Below are 15,967 nucleotides of genomic sequence, written 5' to 3' on the forward strand. Positions count from 1 at the left end.
CAGCAACAGACACAGGACAACTGGGGGGTGTGCTGTGCTGAAATCCAAGCGACAAAAGTCTTTAAAGGAGCAATCAATTGTCCTAAGTGTTGCTGATCAACCAGCAACAGGGTGTCAGTGCAGACTGTCTCCACCTCATACTGTTGGCATCTGGGGCCAGACAATTCTTTGTGGTGGGGTACTGTCCTCCTGTGTATTGTAGGGTGTTGAGCAACATCTCTGGCCTCTACTTACTAGATGGCAGCTGCATTCCCAAACTGTGGCAACCAAAATTGTCTCCAGATATTGCAAACCTTCCAGGGGGCTGGGGTGCCTACCACTCCAATTGAGAACCCCAGAGAAAGATGAATTTAGGAACATGGAGGCCTATCGTAATCATCTATTGGTGAGGGAGGGAAGCCTGCCCTGGGCTCATTGCGGTGGCAGAGCACCTGACACTGGAGAGATGAGATCAACGGCAGTTTATTAGTCACACTAGAGGCCCGATGCACGGCTTTGTCTGGAAGGAAGGATGTCCAGAAGGACATCCAGCCTAATTAGCATATTATGCTTTTATTATTTTAGATATACTCACAGGCCAGGAAGGAGGATGCTGGCAGGTCGTGCAGGGTCACAAAGAGCTGTACTTGGGAACACAGTGAACCAGCAGGTGTTGTGGGCCGCAGTCTTTGTAGTAAGAAGAGGGCTAGGTGCCCCCTGGTTCCCACGAGAGGATATGGTATACTTGTTTGAATAATCTGTGGACTGGCAGGGAGCGGAAGCCTACTGCTCAGGAAGCCCCCTGCTCAGGGACCAGCAGAGCTGAGCACCCTTTGATAAGGAGGGCGGGTGGGGGCAGGACTGGCATCACCACTGGGTCGATGCATGAACCCTGGCTGCGTGCAGTTGGTCCCCGTCAGCTGTCCGGGAGTGGCGCTAAGTGGGACCACTTCTCTCCTCCACTCGCCCCTGAATGCTTCAATTGACTTCCTTTCCTAAATTGTATTCACCTGTGCAAATATCTGTGGTCATCCCTGCCCGCTATCTGGTCCCTTCTAACTGCCTGTGGTTGCTACTTATGTCAAGCTGCATTTTGGAGGAAAGTATATGTCTCACAAACACTAAGCAATCCCTTTTCTCTCCCTGGGGACATGCATCATTTTTCACCTACACAACATGCACACACAGATCCTACTTGAAAAGTGATGAAAGCCCTGGCCGGTGTGGCTCAGTTGGTTGGGCACTGTCCTGTGCATCAAAAGGTTGCCGGTTGGGTTCTGGTCAGGGCACATGCCCAGGTTGCAGGCTACATCCTCAGTGGGGGGCATGTAGGAGGCAGCCGATCAATGTTCCGGCCTCACATCGCTGTTTCTCTTTCTCTCCCTCTCCCTCTAAAAATCAACACAAATATTTTTTTAAAAAAATTGATTAAGAACACTATCACTGTGCAATCATGGCAATATCATAACTGGAAGCTACAATTCACAGTCAGTTATGAGAACATTTGCATTTGCCAGCCAAGAGCTTGCAGATAAATGCCCAGGATGCAGCGCTGGCAACTCAGTCACCTGCTGGCTGACTCTGTTCTCTCTGTCACAATGCTCACCTGCTTCTGCGGCTCAGATCCAAGAAAAATGGCAAAGCATCCCCTTCTGGGATTCCCAAGTTCCTCTTCGGTCTGAAGGTGCTTAACCCTTTCTCCTCTAGAAGTTAATCAGCAATAAAACATGTTTCAATGGAGAGAAAGCATCTTACCCACTGCCTGCAGGTGCCAGTGCTGGGGGAAGAGTTCGGGGTTCTGGGGTCTGTCCCTGTCGCTTTCATTCTAGGCTGCAGGCGGCTCATCTATTTGTGCCTTGGATGGCTGGGCAGAAAATCAATGGTTTTGCTCTGCTGACAAAAATGCTCCTGACAACTCGAATGCAGGAGACCATTAAAATACCACTGACACAATTATTTACTATGAAGATGTAGCTATTGATTTAATAGAACGAAACGCAGGAAGACGAGTGACAGCTGGGAGTAGCCAGTTTTCTCCAGAGGCAGCCCCCGTGGAGTGTGGCAGCTGAGGTGGAGAGAGAGCTGAACTTTGTTTTGACATGTGAAAAACTTTTTGTTCTGAAATAATTTTAGACTTACAGAAGAGTTGCTGAGATAGTTCAGGGCTCCCAGCGTCTTCCGAGTGGCCACAGTGTAATGACCAAAACCAAACAAGCCTTCAGTGGCACCGTGCTAATGACTAACCACAGACTTCGTTTCCTCTAATGTCCTTTTGCTTCCTAGGACCCCACGTTATATCGAGTTATCCTGTCTCCTTAGTCTCCAGTCTGTGACAGTTTTCCAGTTTCTTTTCCTTTATGAGCTTGAACTTTTTTTTTTTTTAATTCTCACCCGAGGATATGTTTTCATTGATTTTAAAGAAAGAGAAAGGGAGGGAGAGAGAGAGGGAGACATATTGATATGAGAGAGAAACATTGATCAGTTGCCTCCTGTACGCACCTTAACCAGGAATTGAACCGGCAACGTTTCAGACCATGGGATGATGCTCCAACTATCTGAGCGACTTGGCCAGGATGACCTTGAACCTCTTGAAGAACATATGTTTCTGGGTTTTGTAGAATGTTCTTCAAATTGGATTTGTCTGATACATCCTTTTGTAAATTAAATTTATTGGGGTGACTAACACTGGTTAGTAACAGTGTATAAATTTCAGGTGTACAACTTTATGATTAGATTGAGGTTTTAGATTTTGGGAGAGAATCCCATAGAAGTGAGGTACCCTTTAATGCCTCACATCATGGGTTCAAGCTGTTGGCATGTCTCATTCCTGGCGATGTTAATCTTTATCACCTGATTAAGGTGGTGTCCGCTACTTAAAGTTACTATTTTTCCCTTCATTTTATTATTATTATTTTTGTTTGTTGGTATAACAGCTTTATTAGCTCAAATCAAGACATTCCATGTTCTAGCCCATCACGATGACATAACATTTAGCTCTTCTTTGTAGCTGGAACTCATACTTTGTTTTATTCGATTCCAATGATTCCTGAGACAATCTCATGGGTTCCAACCCTCCTGGGTGGTCATATGTTCTGTTTGAAACTTGCTCTAAATGAGTTCAAAGTCCTGCTTTCTTCTCAACATGCTAACACAGGACGTTCTAATATTCACCATACTTATTATTATTAATCGTACTTATTGTTCTAATAGCTGCTGGGCTAGAAAACCTGGGGATAGAAAGAGCTCTCTGACAACCAAGTTGGCTTCCATGCCTCATGATAAAGCCTTTCTTTAAAACTTGGACTACTAACTGATACAAAGTCGTCTGAATTGTCGGGAAGCACAATGTTTAAAGTACCGTTTTTGTTCAAATACACCGTCTTTCAATTAAGCATATGACCCTGGCCTGGTTTAATTTCCCGTTCCTGGGCTTTTCCCTCTATCCCTCTGTTGTGCAGCCTGGTGATGACTCCTCATCTCCTAAGCGGATTTGCTTGGGGGACCTCTCCAGCTCTGCATCCTGCCAGCAGCCACCGCGCTGGATGGCTTCATCGGCTTTGTTAGGCTGGGCCAACCAGAGGGAACGGCCCCCGGGGGCAGCGGTCCCCCTCTCCCACTCCCTCTTCAGACATTTTATCCAGGGAGAGGCTGCACCCTCACGAGGGCTCTCGACCACACCCCCACGTTCACAGGAACTCTGTGAAACCCATTGGGCGGCACCTGCCGAAGCTCAGTTTGGGTCCCTTTTGTCCTCATTTCCCCCCAAAGCCACCGAGTGCTGGGATTGTGCTGGATTGTAACACACAGGAATTAGGTCTTCCATTAAGTGTAGGGGGCTGAGGGGGTAGGGGTGCGAGGAAGCCCGATATTCATTGGGCACCACTGAACATGGAAAATACAGATCCCCATTTCTGAATCTTACCCCAGGAACAGAGAATGGGTTATAGGCAGAGTTCTGGTACTAGAACCTGGGTCAGGCTGCTAGGCCACGCCATGCATGTAACAAAAGGGCTGGGGTTATGACTTTAGAATGTGTGTTTCCTTCTGAAGAGTTCACCTTCTAGGCTGTTCAACGCCTGCAACTGGGAGAGCCTGTGGCGGCGCGCTGACCTCCTTGTGGTCTGACCTCTGCAGCCTGGAGCGCCTGAGGCCTATTTTCCTGTTTATAATTAATAAGTATTGGGAGGGAGATACTTTAGTATTACGCACATATGCTGTCTCTCCTTAAATTTTCACCCACTAACTTTTTTTTTAATTGATTTTTATTTATTTATTTATTTTTAAAATATATATTTTATTGATTTTCTACAGAGAGGAAGGGAGAGAGATAGAGAGCCAGAAACATCGATGAGAGAGAAACATCGATCAGCTGCCTCCTGCACATCTCCCACTGGGGATATGCCCGCAACCCAGGCACATGCCCTTGACCGGAATCGAACCTGGGACCTTTTAGTCCGCAGGCCGACGCTCTATCCACTGAGCCAAACCGGTTTTGGCATCACCCACTAACTTTACATCCATTGGTGCATCGGGCATTTAGTTTGAATTCCAGACGTTCTCTGAGCAGCCTTTGCCCCTGCTCTGCAGGAGATCTTCAGACGAAGCCATTCTAAAGAACAGCATGAGTTAGTGGACCCAGGAAACTGTCACTAACTGGGCACCTCACGGTGACATAACGATGAGTGGTCCCGCAAGCCACGCTGTCCGCAGTCCTGGGAGGGAAATGACCTGTGGGCTCTGCCCCTGTCTTCGGTTCTGGTCACGAATGTGACTTCAGGATGAGATCAAACCCACGTCGCTGCCACCAGGGTGTCACTTTTTCAAGAGGAATGTGTGCAATTAATAAAGGCGGCAGGGCTCGCTGGGAAACCAATTATAACAAACACACCAGGTATCAATAGCGCCGCACAAGCACAGCTGCCTATTGATTGGCGCCAATCATCTTTGGCACCCAGGCCCCTCAGCCCGTTTTTCACACCTTCAGGGACCATTGTAAAATGTCAGTTGTTGGGCCTTTCTGAGCATGTTCTTTGGTGTCTGCTTTGCAATAATGCACTTGGGTTATGTAGGCAGAGAACTAAGAGGATATTTCTTGCTGCTAATAGCTACTTTGTTCTGACTCTTCTCTTATTGTAATGCAAGGATTGAAAGAAAACTGTATAAAGAAATAAAACCCCAAAATCAGAACCAGGAGGTTAAGTGATGGCACCTATCAGTCACCTGTGCTCCACGGGGCGGGGGAGACGGAAGCCATGGGTTCGGAGGCTGGTTGCACCCACAGGAGAACAGGCTCCCGGCGTCTCAGCTGCTGGTCATTGATGGGAACGTGTTTGCTGCCTCCCTGGTTGGGTGGGCGAAAGCCTGCTGGCTGCCTGCACACCTTCGGGGAAGGGACCCTCACCCCAGAGCTTTCCAAGGTGGCCCATTGCACTGCTGGACTGGGACCCCAATTCCTGAAATCCCTCCTTCCCAGCTGCCTGGGTTCCATCCCCTGGAGTCGCCGGAGAACAAGTGTCCACAGCAGTGACGTGAGGGCAGGGATAGTGTGTCTGTCTCTCATCCCCAGGGCCTAGTGCAGGGCCTGACCCAGATTCTGTGCTCAGGAAAGCCTTGTGGGGTTCAGTCACGGGAGATGCCTGGGGGGAACTTTTGGCAGAGAGACAGGCTCAAGCCCCGAGACCCTGCAGACCTCTGCAACCTCCAGAACGTTCTCCAACAGAACATCGCATGTGCTCAGTGCCCGATGTTGCAGGTGGGGATTCAGCGTTGTTCAATCGTGTTCTGAGTCGGTTAGGCTTTTGGCTCAGCACCGGACCTGAGAGGGAGCAGGAGGGGTGGTGTCCTATGAGGTCAGGGCGGCCCAAAGGCAACCCTGGGGCAGGGGAGGGAAGCTGCAGGTAGCAGATGGGTCTCCCCTGCAAACTTCAAAGGAGGGCCTTACAGTTATTTCAGGGATGAGAACACTTGCATGTCATTAGAGCAATTGCAAACCCGCTTCCAGGTGAGGGGCCGGAATGTGTTTTGCATTAGTTGTCGTAGCCGGGGGGCGGGTGGGGAGCAGCTGTGCCCCTTGCCCCCAGGGGCTGGCAGAGCCCAAAGAAAACTGGGCTTTGTGATCCATCCAGACAAGCCGGCTGAGGGGGAGACAGGCGGCCAGGTGGGCTCCAAGCCAGAATCTCCACACAGTGTCTGAGCCCTGTTTGTCCCGGCAGGGGCCCACCCCAAACCACGGTGCTGGCTGGAGCTCATGCGCCAAGTTCAAGGTCATGGGAGCAGGGGGCTGCTTCCATTGTCACATCTCTTTCTCAGACCCAAACTCTTGCACTGATAAGGGCCCCTGGGATGACCTTGGGGCTGCCTGGGGCCTTCTGGGACTCTGTGCCTAAGAGCAAGACACAATGTCTGCTCAGACTTCTGTCCCAGCACCAGGGCCTGCTGGGTCTCCTGAGCCGCCACACGGAAGGAGAGGACTTTAATTCCTTGGTGGTGGAGTCCCTGTGTGTCCCGGGGCCTGGCCTGCTCTCCGGGAGCAGCTGGGTCAGAGAAAAGACCTTCTGAGTTGGTCCGAAGTCTGCAAGGATGAACAGAGCATCCCGGCATGGCCACGAGGCCTCTGCCCTTGACAATTTGACACTCGGGACCAGTTTGATGGCACAAGATGCTGGATGTCAGGGCTTTTGTACTTTCCTGCTGGTTCAAAGGGCTCTTGCAACATGGGGCGGTTCGTCCTGGAAGGGCTGTGTGGCTTTTCTCAAGTTAATAGGAGATAGGAGAGTCCCCGTTCATTGTAATTCTCACTCACTGCCCTCTGTAACCTAGATGCTCATTAAGGGATGGGAAGGGACACATTTCAGAAAATAAAATTCTGAGGGCGCACCATGATGCAAACGTATCTCTGGTTTTCCGTGAGATAAATGAAAGCGAGTCAGAAATTGTTCTGGATTTGGGTCTAGTTCTGCACGGCGATAAGATGCATGGAAAACAAGGCAGGCGCTTCTCTACAGGTCTTAGTATTTGAACAACACAGGGACATCTGGAGAGTTCCGTGGGCCTGTATCACCAGCGCTTGCAAACATCTCGGGCTTTCCACAAAGGGAGGAGCTCCCAGCAGAAATGCCCAGGTCTCCCGGTCCTGGGCAAAGGGATGTTGGAAGGAATTTACAAATAGATGCGGACGTGTCTATCTACTGGGCAGGAACCAACTGCCCATGAGACACAACTGATTTGTATGATTATCAGTTCCTACAACTTACAGAGTGAGGACGAAGGAAAGCTGAGCGAACCGGGAAGGCCTCCGTCAGGATTTCCAGGAACCGTTCCGGGCATTTCAGTCTCTCACAGTTTTTACCTACAGCCTTCCCCCCTCCTTCGGACCCTAATCATCTGAAAAAAAAGACTACTCCTTTAAAATATGTATTACTATTTTTTAATCCTCACCCAAGAATATTTTTTCCATTGATTTTCAGACAGAGTGAAAGGGAGGGAGGGAGGGAGAGAGAGACAGAGAGAGAGAGAGACAGAGAGAGAGAGAGACATCTACATGAGAGACACACATTGGTTGGTTGTCTCCTGCATGTGCCCTGACCAGGCCTGGGGATCAAACCCACAACCAAGGCACATGCCCTTGACTGGGAATTGAACTCAAGACCCTTAGGTCCATGGGCCGGCGCTCTAACCACTGAGCAACCAGCCAGGGCAAAGAAAGGCTATTCTTTTTTTTCCCTTCTAAATGATACATATCAGGTTTATTTTTAAATTTTTAAAAATTGATTTTGGAGAGAGGAAGGGAGAGGGAGAGAAAGATAGAAAACATCAATGATGAGAGATGGAATCATTGGCCAGTTGCCTCCCGCACACCCTCCACTGAGGACTGAGCCTGCAACCTGGGCATGTGACCTCCTGCTTCATGGGTCGATGCTCAACCACCGAGTGATGCTGGCCAGGCGAAAGACTATTCTTGTCCCCGAACTAGGCTGGTCTCATTGGATTTAGCCTGGTTACTTGCATCGAAGGGGCCAGAGTCTTAATTCACCATACAGGCATTCTTGAATTTGCTTGGCAGAAAGTCTCCATCGGAATCTCAGATTGGATTTTCAAAAGCGTCTATTTCCCAAGGTGTGAAAAACCAAGCCCAACAAGCTCTCTCCACCAATTTTCATCTGTATCACCGATAAATTTGGGTCACTTTCTCTCTTCCCTGGGTCCCCCAAATTTCCCCAAATTCCTTGGCACCCTTTAGTGCCCCTGTAGGCCCGGTAGCAGGGCCGCTTTCCTGAGAGGGCTCTGTGGACACGGATTTATAAGTAAAACCGACGTTTCTTCCTTAAGTGGCCGGTTCTACCTGATTTAGTGAACACTGTCTCCAATATGAGCCTCCAGCATGGCAGTGGGTGCACAATTAATGTATCAATTATATCCTGGCAAAGAGTAAGACAGATTCTTATTGAACCTGTGCAATTAAATATTTTGCCATGAGAAATCAAGAGTTTCCAAATTCTGGGGGATCAGTGAAAATCAGACGTCATTTAAAAATGTTTCATTCCAGCTCAACGGAAACAGAGTTTTACTAAATCGCTGTGTATTACAGATCCCTTACAAAGAGAAAGGGCTTCCTTATAGATACAGAAAGTAGACATTAGGAATAAACCCACCATATTCCAAACTAATTACTACAATAACATTTCCTCTAAGTGCTGTTCATCTATGGCAGTGGTCGGCAAACTCATTAGTCAACAGAGCCAAATATCAACAGTACAACGATTGAAATTTCTTTTTAGAGCCAAATTTTTTAAACTTAAACTATATAGGTAGGTACATTGTTATTAACTTAATTAGGGTACTCCTAAGGCTTAGGAAGAGCCACACTCAAGGGGCCAAAGAGCCCCATGTGGCTCTCGAGCCACAGTTTGCAGACCACGGACTATGGGATTAATTCTGGTTCCGCTGGACTGACTGAGGGTCTCATGAAGCCTTCTGCTTCTCAACTAAGAGAGTTCTGGAAATCCTGACTCAGACCACTACTGCCATCTGAACGCGGTCGGAGCGGTCTCAGCACAGAAGCCTGTTCTCAAGGGCTTATCCTGTGACATGCCCATAGAAGAAGCTCTCCAGGCCTCTCCAGGAGGCTGGGGCTTGTGGAAGACACAAGCTCTGGCCTGTTGCTTACAGCAGGGCAGCCACACAAGCATCAGAGGAAAATGAAAACTTCTGTAGACACTGAGACTCCGTGGCTCTGGTTAATTTATTATTGATAATTTTCAAATCTAAAAGGTTTGATGAGCGTTCATGATCAGAATAATGCAATTGCTGATAAAATCTGGTTGTTTCTTAGGCATGCAAAACAGGATAATAAAACCATTAAAAAAATTTAGACAAAATGTCTCTAAGGCTAATGACTAAGCCTATTTCCAAAGAAGCTACTGAATATTAGATCTGATTTATAAAAAGTAAGTGGACGTACTTTTTATTTTTTTAATTTTTTTTCTTTTTACCTCTTCTAGCCTGTTTCCGTCCCCCCACCCCCAGGTCCTTGCCACCCCATTGTCTGTGTCCACGGGTTATGCATCTGTGCAAGTGGACATAATTTTTAGAGAGAAAAAAAAATCTCAAGGTAGAACATATCATTATCTTGAGACATAATATATATTTTTTAATATATTTTATTGATTTTTACAGAGAGGAAGGGAGAGGAACAGAGAGTTAGAAACATCGATGGGAGAGAAACATTGATCAGCTGCCTCCTGCACACTCCCCACTGGGGATGTGCCCACAACCAAGGTACATGCCCTTGACCGGAATCGAACCTGGGACCCTTCAGTCCGCAGGCCGACACTGATCCACTGAGCCAAACCCATCAGGGTGAGACATAATATTTTTAACCAACATCAAGTAAGTCTGGAGCAAGACATCTATGTTCTTACCAAACTTTATGGGAGCCCCATGTGCGCCACCCACTGGACTCTCTGGCTTCGAATGTTACAGTCAGAGGAAAGAAGTTAGGTTGAGAAAAAGTAAACATTCTAAATAGTAACTGAAACAGTGATTGATAGCTTGATTCCCTTGTTGACAAACATAGGCAAAGTACAGCCAGGATGCTAATAAGGAAAGGCAGCATGGCAGACTGATTTTGTAAGAGTTCTGATCAGTATTTTCACTGATGTTAGCAACTCTTATGGAAAGCAAAGGAACCCTGGCTGGGTAGCTAAGTTGGTTAGAGCATCATCCTGGTACACCAAGGTTGCGGGTTTGATCTTGGGTCAGGGCACATATAAGAATCAATCAATGACCAGTGGACATAAGACATTGGGGGATAGGGGAGGCTAGGGGACTGTCTAGGGCGGGGGGATAAAATGGACACATATGTAATACCCTTTGTAATACTTTAAGCAATAAAAAAAAAAAAAAGAATCAATCAATGAATACATAATGTTTTTTCTCTCTTTCTCTCCTTTCCTTTCTCTCTGAAAAAGAAAGAAAGAAAGAAAGAAAGAAAGAAGGAAAGAAAGAAAGAAAGAAAGAAAGAAAGAAAGAAAGAAAGAAAGAAAGAAAGAAAGAAAGAAAAGAAAAGAAAGATCATTAATAAGGATCCAGGTGAGACTTCCCCACAGTACTCATTTCTGAAATACTTATGTTAAGAGCATTTGTCTCTGCAAACTTAACCCAGGTGGGCCGAGGGTCTCTTCCGTGACAACACAAGAAACAAACCCATTTCTAGCACCTATTTTTATAAGGTGACAGAACAAATCGTTGTGACTTTTAAGCGGCCCCACTGGGAAATCATAAAGATAATTTTATGTGAAAAATATATTTTGAGATATTCCAAGAGTTTGAGTTTTTTTCTTTCTTTCTACATTTGGCAACCAATTTTGGAAAAGCAAAAATCAAAGCATTGTCAGTGGGGATTTGGACATTTGACTAAGATAGGATCAGGAGTGTTTACCAATTTAATCCTTGGTTACCTATTTAATCAAAGTGGAAATAAACATTTTAATAATAAACATAGATGCAATGATAAGAAATCTTAGCTCTTTTTTAGGCAAAGTCCCTTTGGGTTTTGGTTTTCCCCTTAAACAATCAATAAAGTTGACACAGAGTAAGACATTTATTCTGGCAAGACCCAGAATTTCTGCTACCAGGCAAAGCTAAAGAATAATCTTCAAGCCCCACTGGTGTGGCTCAGTGCTTGAGCGTTGACCTATGAATCAGGAGGTCACAGTTCAATTTCCAGGCAGGGCACATGCCTGGGTTGCAGACTCAATCCCCAGTCGGGAGCATGCAGAAGACAGCCAATCAGTGATTTTCTCTTCATCATTGATGTTTCTTGAGAGCTTGTTTGGAGGTTCTAGCAGGGGAGCGCAGCTACTCCTATACCCTTGACCGAAGATGGGTCCTCTCCTCGGGGGGAAGGTCGTCCTCTTCGACCGAGCGCGCAGCTTCGGGAGGGACGCACATGGATCGGTGAGGGAGGAGGGGGACACCCGCCTAGCCAGCCAGATCAGCCGAATCAACCCTGGGGATTAATGGGGTGACAGATGTCACAGCCAGATCGCCCTCACAGCATCATTGATATTTCTATGTCTCTCTCTTGCCCTTCCTCTCTGAAATAAATAAATAAATAAATAAATAAATAAATAAATAAATAAATAAATCTATATCTATCTATCTATCTATCTATCTATCTATCTATCTATCTATCGGAAAAGCTAAAGGAGTTCATCACCACCAAACCAGTATTATATGAAATGCTGAAAGGTATTCTTTAAGAAGAGGAAGAAGAAGAAAAAGGTAAAGATAAAAATTATGAACAACAAGTACACATCTATCCACAAGTGAATCTAAAAATCAAGTGAATAAAAAATATATATATGAATAATCTTCAAGTTACAGGAAGAGACAGCAATCAGTAAACTAAGATGCAAATCCAGTAGGGTTGAACAAACTTGGGTAAAATTTTATCATGTTTCATAGCTTCTTTCCAAACCATTATAAACCAAGGCAAATACAATTCACTTTCCAAATTCTGTCATTTATTTTGCTCTTTCATATGCTGGGACAAACGGACTCTTTATTTTAGGACAACAATTATCTCTCAGGGGGTCTCCTAGGTTAAAACGGACTTCATGATAACACTGACACATTGTGTTAACATGCACATCCATCAATGCTATCTTTACATTAATCAACACATATTTTAGGAATGCCATTTGACCCAATCATGTCCTTCCTAGCATATTTTTTCCAACCCAGTGTCTTGTATTGCATTTAATTGTCTCATCTCTTTAAGGTCCTGTAATCTGGAACAGTTCCTCAGCTTTTCTCGTCTTTTAATGATGTTGACATTTTCATAGACTGTAGTCCCACCCCCGTGAAAAGAAATTGAATGTTTTTCATTTGGGAGTTTCTGATATTTCCTTATGATTAAATTCCTAGGGAATCTGCAGTTGGAATTCCACATAAGTGATGTTGCTGGCTTCACGGGGATCACATTGTCAGACCACAGTTCTAGCTGCCCTTCGCTGGCATGTGAGGGGTGATCACTCATGTCACGATGTTGTCTGGGAGAAAAGCTCTGTAGTTACTATTTTCCCCCTCGCATCCAATAAGCAATCTGCGAGAAGACGCCGTCCAGATACCATGTTCAGCGTGGAAATCGCTTTGTTCCCCAGACTTGCCATCCATTAATGCCTACTCCAATCGTTACCATGATGGTTGTAAAATGACAGTTTCCAATTCAGATCCCTCCACACATTCCAGTTGGCAGTTGGCATTATACTGAAAGCAAGGGCCCTGCTTTCGCCCCCAAGTATGTATTTTTGGTGTGGACTCATAGTTTAAAAAAAATAAATTCACTATGATTTCTTAATTCTCTTGGTGCTCAAATTGTTCCAGGTGCAATCAGAGGAAGCCCCATCAAGCTGGCGCGAGGGTCCTTTAAACATGTCCCCATCACTTTTTAAAATACGTCCTTACTTTCTGTGCATAGAGCTGAGGTATTTCATCTTGGCCTACCTTGCCCTGGGCCTGGGATCGGTCATTTTCTTGAGGAGCCTGGTTCCTGTTGGTAAGGGATGGTGTTAGAGGACAAGACCTGGGTGCTGGCTGTGTTCATTTCTCTGGGGTGTCTTGTTTCGAGACTCTTCCAGAGGAGAGAGCCAGAAAATAAAGACACGTATCTGTACACACAAACATACATGTCATGTCCATGTAGATATACATGCATATAGTGAGTCTGTTTTAGAGGTCATGTGTCCATACTGATGGCTCCACTTCCAATCCATCCTCCGGTCCATACTTGTATTTTCCTTCTCCAGTATCAACACTTTTGCTCATTTGTTCAATCCTATAATAGATACAAGATAGCTTCAGCCCTGGCCAGTTTGGCTCAGTGGATAGAGCGTTGGCCTGCCAACTGAAGGGTCCCAGGTTCAATTCCAGTCAAGGGCACATGCCCGAGTTTTGGGTTCGATTCCCAGTAGGGGCGTGCAGGAGGCAGCCAATCAATGATTCTGTCTCATCATTAATGTTTCTATCTCTCTCTCCCTCTCCCTTTCTCTCTGAAATCAATGAAAATACATTTTTAAAAATAGCTTCAGAATTGCTTCACTACAAACAACAAATCTAGCAAATAGGTCAGGATTTTTTCGTGTTTTTTTCTGCTGTGCTGACCTCCCCGCTTCTCCCTACTAAGACCGAGTTCCTAAATGCCTGGGGACTTCTCCGTCCCTTCGGTGGGCGTAATGACACCCATTTGTACCGCACCTGTGTTCATTTCTCTCTGTTTTCTTCAGTTTTAGGGTTTTTAATCTTCCCACCCTTGTAAATTTTATTTTTTTGAATATGTAAAAAATGCTTCAGCCGAGCAACTAAGATGGCAGCATAGGTAAACACCGGGAAATTATCGCCTCACACAACAATTGAAAATTACCGCAAAGGACTGAGCAAACATCATCCAGAACAACAGGAAGGCTGGCTGAGTGTAAATTCCACAACTAGAAGGAAAGAAAAGCACGCTGAGAGCCAGAGGCGCTGCGGAGGTGAAGTGCAGAGGTACGGCGGCGCGCGCGCGCGCGCGCGCGCGAGGAAAGGGGGTAGCACCTGAGGACGCGGCTGACTTTTTGAGTCACAAGCTCCTGACTGCTCTGAACTCCGGTTCCGGGAAGTCTCTGGGGACCCAGGTCTCATACGGGGAGAGGCTGGTCTGTCCGGCAGCGAGCGAACTTGAGGGCGGCTTTCCCTCAGAGGTGCTTGCAGCCGTTACCGGGACACTGAGACCCGCGACTCCGGGCGGAGAATCGGCCATAGCTCCCTGATCCGCCCTTTGATTCCCTGAGACCCCGCCCCACCCAGGCTGCGGCAGAGGCTTTTGCATGTGAATGTACCTAACTGCAGCCGAACCAGGCAGACCTGGAACTTCCAAGAGAAGGCCCAAGGCCCCGCAGCAGCTTGCATTGCTTCACAGCTGAGCCTCTTCATGGCTCCTGCTGTGTGGCCTCAGGCAGAGGCTGAATTAGCACCTCATTAGATCCAGGAGCCACTGTACCCAGTGGTCAGAGGGGGTCCATCCAGACTGCAACTCCTCAGATCCATAAGGGACGCACTCAGGGAGCAGACTCAGTGAGCACCAAAGCCCCACTGAAGCAAGTCTTGCCCCAGAAGGGTGTCTTCAGCACAGAAGTTCTCCCACTTTAGACACAGCTGATTCTCACAGCCAATTGGCCTGGAGGTCAATTCCTCCCAGTGATTCTACAACAACCAAGGCACCAAGAGTGCACCAAGAGTGTCCACCCCAGGTAACTGGGGAGGCTGAGCTACTGGGCCCTACAGGACACCTGGCGCACAGGGCCACTCTATCAACACAGGGAAGCTGCCAAAATGCGGAGACAAAGAAACAGGTCACAAATGGCAGAAATGGAGGAAAGCAAACGATTGGATATAGAGTTTAAGGCCACGGTTATAAGGTTTTTCAAGAATTTTATGGAAACCGCCGATAAATTTAATGAATCCCTCAATAAGTATAGGGAGACCATGGAGGACATGAAAAAGGACCAACTAGAAATTAAGCATACACTGACTGAAATAAAGAATAATTTACAGAGATCCAGCAGCAGAAAAGAGGATCCCAAGAATCAAGTCAAAGATTTGAAATACAAAGAAACAAAAAATACCCAACCGAAAAAGAAAAAAGAAAAGAGATTCCAAAAATATGAAGATAGTGTAAGGAACCTCTGGGACAACTTCAAGCGTACCAACATCAGAATTATAGGGGTACCAGAAGGAGAGAGAGGGCAAGATATTGAAAACCTTTTTGAAGAAATAATGACAGAAAACTTCCCCTACCTGGTGAAAGAAATGGACTTACAAGTCCAGGAAGCGCAGAGAACCCCAAACAAAAGGAATCCAAGGAGGACCACACCAAGACACATCATAATTAAAATGCCAAGAGCAAAAGATAAAGAGAGAATCTTAAAAGCAGCAAGAGAAAGACAGTCAGTTACCTACAAGGGAGTACCCATACGACTGTCAGCTGATTTCTCAACAGAAACCATGCAGGCCAGAAGAGACTGGCAAGAAATATTCAAAGTGATGAATAGCAAGAACCTGCAACCAAGATTACTTTATCCAGCAAAGCTATCATTCAGAATAGAAGGTCAGATAAAGAGCTTCACGGATAAGAAAAAGCTAAAGGAGTTCATCACCACCAAACCAGCATTATATGAAATGCTGAAAGGTATTCTTTAAGAAGAGGAAGAAGAAAAAGGAACTCTTACCATTTGCCACAGCATGGATGGAACTTGAGAGCGGATAAATACCACAGGATCTCACTCATTTATGGAATATAATGAACAACATAAGCTGATGAACAAGGACTGATCCAGAGACGGAGAGGCATTGATTGGACTGTCGGGACTTGGAGGGAAGGTAGGGGAGGGTGGGGGTAAGGGGGAAAGATCAACCAAAGGACTTATATGCAAGCATATAGGCCTAACCA

Source organism: Myotis myotis, unplaced genomic scaffold (assembly GCF_014108235.1).
Source record: "Myotis myotis isolate mMyoMyo1 unplaced genomic scaffold, mMyoMyo1.p scaffold_m19_p_5, whole genome shotgun sequence".
Lineage (NCBI taxonomy): Eukaryota > Metazoa > Chordata > Mammalia > Chiroptera > Vespertilionidae > Myotis > Myotis myotis.